Genomic DNA, 6,754 nt, shown 5'->3' with positions numbered 1-6,754 from the left:
TTTGCAGAAAAAAGATGGTGGGAGAGAGGGCATAGGAGAGACAGAGAAGAAAATAGAACAAACAGGAAACTCCAAACAATAATTAGTATGTTGATAAATACTTAGCAGCCAAAATGGCTGCCTGCATGTATGGAAGCAATGGGTGCACTAAGCTGGCAGCTAATAAGATATATCAGTTGAGGCCACAGTGTAGTGACATAAACCTGCTTATGAATCAATGGAGACATGGAACTCCTGTGAAAATAAACCAGGCAGATGATAGAACTTTTGGATCATTTTCTGCTGAAATTCATAGGTGGGTGCAATCAGCTTCTCCCGGTGCGAGAACAACGTGGGGGCAATGAGTATTCATTTACTCCCCACTCCTCACCCCTCCCTCTCTCAAGCTCTAAGTGGGCAAAGGTATTCCTGCCCACCTGCACCAGAATGGTGGTCTGTATGGACTTACAGTCTGCCAAAGCTCTCATCATACAAGGAGGATCCTTTGACAAGTTAGGGAGCAGGTGCCCCATTTACAGCCAGGTCCAACCCTTCACCCCAAATCTCAATGTGAGACAGACGTAACAAGCAATAAGTCCTGTGACTGAATATATTATGAAGTGACGGCTCCAGCCTCTCCGCCAGCACTATACAGTGTCTTGTACAACCACACACTCACCTCCTGTGTATCAGAGATTACACAGTCATAGGAAATGTATACTGGGATCAGGTACAGATAGGGAGCAGCTCATTGGGATCCTATGGGTTATTTGAAGAGCTCACATTGAACAATAAGTAGGAGCGTTAATTATAATAAGACTTCTAAAACCGTATTCAAGTGGATCATTGACCAGCGACTTGCAAGGGAGTAATTCAGATCATACAGCTGTAGATGGTGAATCTTGTCCACTGAACATGCAGTGATGTTTGAAGGCAGCAGGGGGAGCTAGTGCACTTCCAGAAAGCAGTGCGATGCTGCAGGGCATGCTGAAATGAAGTGGACAAATGAAGATGAGGATGAATATGGATGCTGAGTGGAGAGGGTGAGGGAGGGCAGAGAAGGGCGAGTGTTGGGGAGTGATAAGAAGGGATGTGGAGAAATGAGACTGGGGAGCGAGGGAGGCAGAGAGGAGACTAGAGGAAGGCAGTATGTACACAAGGGAGGCCTGCAGGAGACAGAAAATGGAGGACAGCATGTATAAGGCAGGGGACAGTGACAGCGATGAGTCCCCAGATTCCTGGCAGGCAGCCTGCAGCCACACATCGGTATGAGTCAGCCTGTCCTTGTACATCCGTATACACCAGCTCTGCGTCTGCAGCGTGTGCTGTATCTATATGCACTACACCATTACTAGGCAGATGGTAGGCAACCCGTTGTGGAACTACTAGTCACAGCGTGCCCTTCCAGGCTAAGCCTAAAGCATGCTTAAACAACCAGGCCTGCTTTAGGCCAAAGGTTTCCGGCTAAAAAATTGCCAGGAGAAACCAGTATATGAAAGAATATTACGGCGTAAGAGCATAAAGAGGTTAACAGTCATTTTGGAACTTGCTAGGTCACCTGCTAGGGTTGGGGGTGATACGTGCAGCCATAAACTCCTAGGGGAAGACTAATATATGTCTATAAATATCCCACCTGCAGGTGATTGCCGATGGCCATTGTGGTGCAGGGAGACTCTTATGGGCCCCATACACTACAACGATATGTCTGAGGCTGAGGTCGGATGTAATTTCCCTTGAACTCCGCTGGGACCTTACGGGGAGTGATTCCATACAATTTTGTACTTTTGTGCTATTTTTGCATAAGATATATCACATGCGATTGATGAAGCCGCTATACATCGCATGCAATATATCGTACGGCATACAATTGTACCATGAGATATATCTGATGGGCTGGATAGAGGGCTACGGGGGATACGAGTGTCCTGACAATGCCAGTCAAACTTCCCTGTGATACATCGCATGCCATGTATCACATGCACAAAAAACACACTTTTCTCTTACGTCCTAGAGGATGCTGGGGACTCCGTAAGGACCATGGGGTATAGACGGGCTCCGCAGGAGACATGGGCACTATAAAGAACTTTTAGTATGGGTGTGCACTGGCTCCTCCCTCTATGCCCCTCCTCCAGACCTCAGTTAGATTCTGTGCCCAGAGGAGAATGGGTGCATTACAGGGGAGCTCTCCTGAGTTTCTCTGGCAACAGGCTCCCTGCATCGTGGGACTGAGGAGAGATAAGCAGACCTACTTAAGTGATAGGCTCTGCTTCTTAGGCTACTGGACACCATTAGCTCCAGAGGGATTCGGAACGCAGGTCTCCCCCCGCCGTTCGTCCCAGAGCCGCGCCGCCGTCCTCCTCGCAGAGCCTGAAGATAGAAGCCGGGTGAGTATAAGAAGAAAGAAGACTTCAAAGGCAGCAGAAGACTTCAGATCTTCCCTGAGGTAAGCGCGCAGCGGTAACGCTGCGCGCCATTGCTCCCACACATTACACACACTGACAGGCACTGATGGGTGCAGGGCGCAGGGGGGGGGGGGGGGGGGGGCGCCCTGGGCAGCAATATAAACCTCTGGACTGGCATTTTTAATATATGGGCTGCGGAGGCAGTAGATATATACATCCCCCGCCATTATTTGTACATTTGAGCGGGACCGAAGCCCGCCGCTGGAGGGGGCGGAGCTTGGTCTCACAACACTAACCAGCGCCATTTTCTCCACAGTGATCTGCAGAGAAGCTGGCTCCCCGGGCTGAAAAAAAGGGGGGGGGGGGGGGCACATGTAGGCGCAGTGAGTGTATTACACAGTTAATATATATAAAAGCGCTTTATCTGGGAATTGTTTCCAGTGTCAGTTGGCGCTGGGTGTGTGCTGGCATACTCTTTCTCTGTCTCTCCAAAGGGCCTTGTTGGGGAACTGTCCCCTTATAGATATATCCCTGTGTGGGGGTGTCGGTACGTGTGTGTCGGCATGTCTGAAGCGGAAGGCTCATCCAAGGAGGAGGTGGAGCAGATGATTGTGGTGTCTCCGTCGGCAACGCCGACTCATGATTGGTTGGATATGTGGAATATTTTAAATGCAAATGTGTCCTTATTACATAAGAGAATGGACAAAGCTGAGTCCAGGGAAACAGCAGGGAGTCAGTCCATAGATTTGACTGGGTCACAGGGCCCGTCAGGGTCTCAAAAGCGTCCCCTATCCCAAATAGCAGACACTGATACCGACACGGATTCTGACTACAGGGAGCTCTACTGAGTTTCTCTGTTTAAAGAATTTTGTTAGGTTTTTTATTTTCAGGGAGCACTGCTGGCAACAGGCTCCCTGCATCGTGGAACTGAGGAGAGAGAAGCAGACCTACTTAACTGATAGGCTCTGCTTCTTAGGCTACTGGACACCATTCGCTCCAGAGGGATTCGGAACACAGGTCTCACCCTGTAGTTCGTCCCGGAGCCGCGCCGCCGTCCTCCTCGCAGAGCCGGAAGATAGAAGCCGGGTGAGTATGAGAAGAAAAGAAGACTTCAAGGTGGCAGAAGACTTCAGATCTTCACTGAGGTAAGCCGCTGCGCGCCATTGCTCCCACACAACACACACAGAGCAGACACAGATGGGTGCAGGGCGCGGGGGGGGGGCCTGGGCAGCAATAAACCTCAGGGATGGCATAATACAGGTTATTAGACTGCGGAGGCAGTAAATAAAGTAACCCCCGCCATTTTTTGTAAATCAGAGCAGGACCGAAGCCCGCCGCTGGAGGGGGCGGAGCTTGATCCCTCAGCACTAACCAGCGCCATTTTCTCCACAGAAGCTGCAGAGAACGCTGGCTCCCCGGACTCTCCCCTGCTGAACAAGGCTCAGAGGGCTGAAAAAAAGGAGGGGGGCACAATTACAGGCGCAGTGAGTGGGAAAATCAGTGTTATAATATAAAAGCGCTACCTGGGTTTATTCCAGTGTCAGTTTGGCGCTGGGTGTGTGCTGGCATACTCTCTCTCTGTCTCTCCAAAGGGCCTGGTTGGGGAATTGTCCCCTTATAGTTATATCCCGGTGTGTGTGGGGTGTCGGTACGTGCGTGTCGGCATGTTTGAAGCGGAAGGCTCGTCCAAGGAGGAGGTGGAGCAGATGAGTGGTGAGTCCCCGTCGGTGGTGCCGACTCAGGAGTGGATGGATATGTGGCATATGTTAAATGCAAGTGTAGCATCCTTACATAGGAGACTGGCCAAAGCAGAGTCCAGGGAGACAACAGGGGGTAAATCCACTGATTGGACCGAGTCACAGGGCCCTTCAGGGTCTCAGAAATGTCCCTTGTCACAAATAGTAGATACGGATACCGACACGGACTCTGACTCCAGTGTCGACTATGAGGAAGCAAGATTGCACCCTAGGGTGACAAAAAGTATTCAGTGTATGATTATTGTAATAAATGATGTTTTGCATATCACTGATGAACCTTCTGTCCCTGACACGAGGGTACACATGTTTAAGGGGAAGAAGCAGGTAGTAACTTTTCCCCCATCTCATGAACTTAACGAGTTTTTTGAAAAAGCTTGGGAAACTCCAGATAAGAAACTGCAGATTCCCAAAAGGGTTCTTATGGCGTACCCTTTCCCTACACAGGACAGGGTACGTTGGGAATCCTCTCCTAGTGTGGACAAGGCCTTAACTGTTATGATTCCAGCACTCTGGTCAGAGGAGATCTTTTTGCGAGGACCGGAGCACTGGAACGAAATGCTGGGGAAGGGAGCGGGAATGGAAAATAGCCCCTGACGCCCTAACTCCGTTGTCTCACCCGTGCTGTCAGAAATCCCCTGCGAGACTATGGTTGCTTGAGCCCATGGCAGCCGCGTTTGAAGGGCGGATTATGTCTGCCCAACTCCGATGCCCCCCCAGGTCTTAATGAGAGACAAAGGGAAATCCGAGACAGGGTGATAACAAGGGGCCCTCTGACTAAACAACCAGGCCAGGGGCTACAACCTAATTTAAAACTAGAATATGTGCGGAAACACCGCCAGGGAAAAGGACAACCAAAATATCCACTTGTCCACTTCTCCTACCCGGCACCGCCGAGTTCCAGAGAGGACTTGTGGAAGCGGAACCCTCCGCAAATGCTCCAAGAACAGAATATTATAAAGATAAAGCGGCTGAGCCGCAACTCACGAAACACCACTCGATATTAAAGGTGATCAGTCAGGACTACTGGGGACCAAACGACTTCCAGGGATGAGATGACAACACCCGAATACAGGACTTCTGAGGACAGGAATGACCGGATACAGCAGGACTGGAACAGACTCTCAGCAAACCAAAGCAGCATGCAGGAAGCTATTACCGGCGTCTGTGAGAAGCACTGGGAAGGTATTAAACAGGGAATCCTCCAATCAGCTGCTTAGAGCCTGATTGGGAATAAATGCCGTGCAGCTGCCTTGCTGCACGGCCAGAGGACAAGTGTGTGTGCTTGTTAATTAGGCCCTGCAACGGGGAACGCGGTCCGCCCGTGGCGTCCCCGTTGCTAGGGTCCGTGCGGCTCAGCGCGCCCGGCGTCTAGCGTTGCTAGGGAGCCGGCGGCTGAACGCGCACGGCGTCCCTTGTTGCTAGGCGCCGGGCCGCGCGGACATGCGGACCCCGGCGCCTAACTGTACCCCCCCCTTGAGGAGGGGTCAAGGAACCCCTAAAGCCAGGCTTCTGAGGAAATTCCCGTAAAAATGCCCTCTTGGGCCTAGGGGCATGAAGATCCTTATCTAGGACCCAAGACCTTTCCACCGGACCATAGCCCTTCCAGTGAACTAAAAAATAAAGCCGACCCCGGGACAATTTGGAATCAAGAACTTTCTCTACCAAGTACTCCTGTTGTCCCTGTACATCCACTGGAGATCTACCCTGAGGGATCCTCCGAGGAAATCTACTGGAAGAAACGTATTGTTTCAACAGGGAACAATGAAACGTATTTCCAATCTTGAGAGATCTTGGTAAACGTAGCCGAAAGGCAACTGGGTTGACTCTTTTAATAATAAGAAAAGGTCCAATAAATTTGGGTCCCAGTGTAGCCGAGGATTGTCGAAGCCTGATGTTGCGAGTTGACAACCACACCTTATCTCCCACCTTAAAAGTGCAAGGACGTCGGAGCCTGTCAGAAAATTTCTTTTTTCGAAAGGCCGCTTTTCTAAGAGCAAGGTGCACTTTTTTCCAAATTGCTCTGAGATGGGAGGTCAATGCCAGCGAGGAGACTGGAGAATGATGAAAAAAAGAATTAGCTCTGGGGTGAAAACCAAAAACTGAAAAGAATGGAGACTCTTTAGTGGAGGAATGACAACTCAGCTTCATGCGACCAGTTGGTAGGATCCGCTCCTTTCTTTGTCAGAGCCACAATGGGAGCAACCAGGTCAGAAAAAGAATGAATGAACCTCCTATAATAATTCGCAAACCCTAAAAAGCGCTGAATTGCTTTTAAATTGGTGGGTTGCGCCCAATTAAGGATGGCCTGAAGCTTCTTAGGTTCCATGGAAAATCCCTGAGGGGAAATTATGTACCCTAAAAAAGATACTTTCGTGACGTGAAATTCACACTTCTCCAGCTTGGCATATAAATGATTCTCACGTAACTTTTGAAGAACCAGACGCACCTGGGTGATATGTTGTTCCATCGATTCAGAAAAAATCAAGATGTTGTCTAAATAAACGACCACGAATTTCCCTAGGAAGTCACGGAGCACATCGTTAATGAGGTCTTGAAAAACTGCTGGAGCATTAGACAGGCCGAACGGCATCACCAGGTATTCGTAGTGACCCGACT

Source organism: Pseudophryne corroboree, chromosome 3 (assembly GCF_028390025.1).
Source record: "Pseudophryne corroboree isolate aPseCor3 chromosome 3, aPseCor3.hap2, whole genome shotgun sequence".
Classification (NCBI taxonomy): domain Eukaryota; kingdom Metazoa; phylum Chordata; class Amphibia; order Anura; family Myobatrachidae; genus Pseudophryne; species Pseudophryne corroboree.
This window is presented reverse-complemented; position numbering follows the sequence as displayed.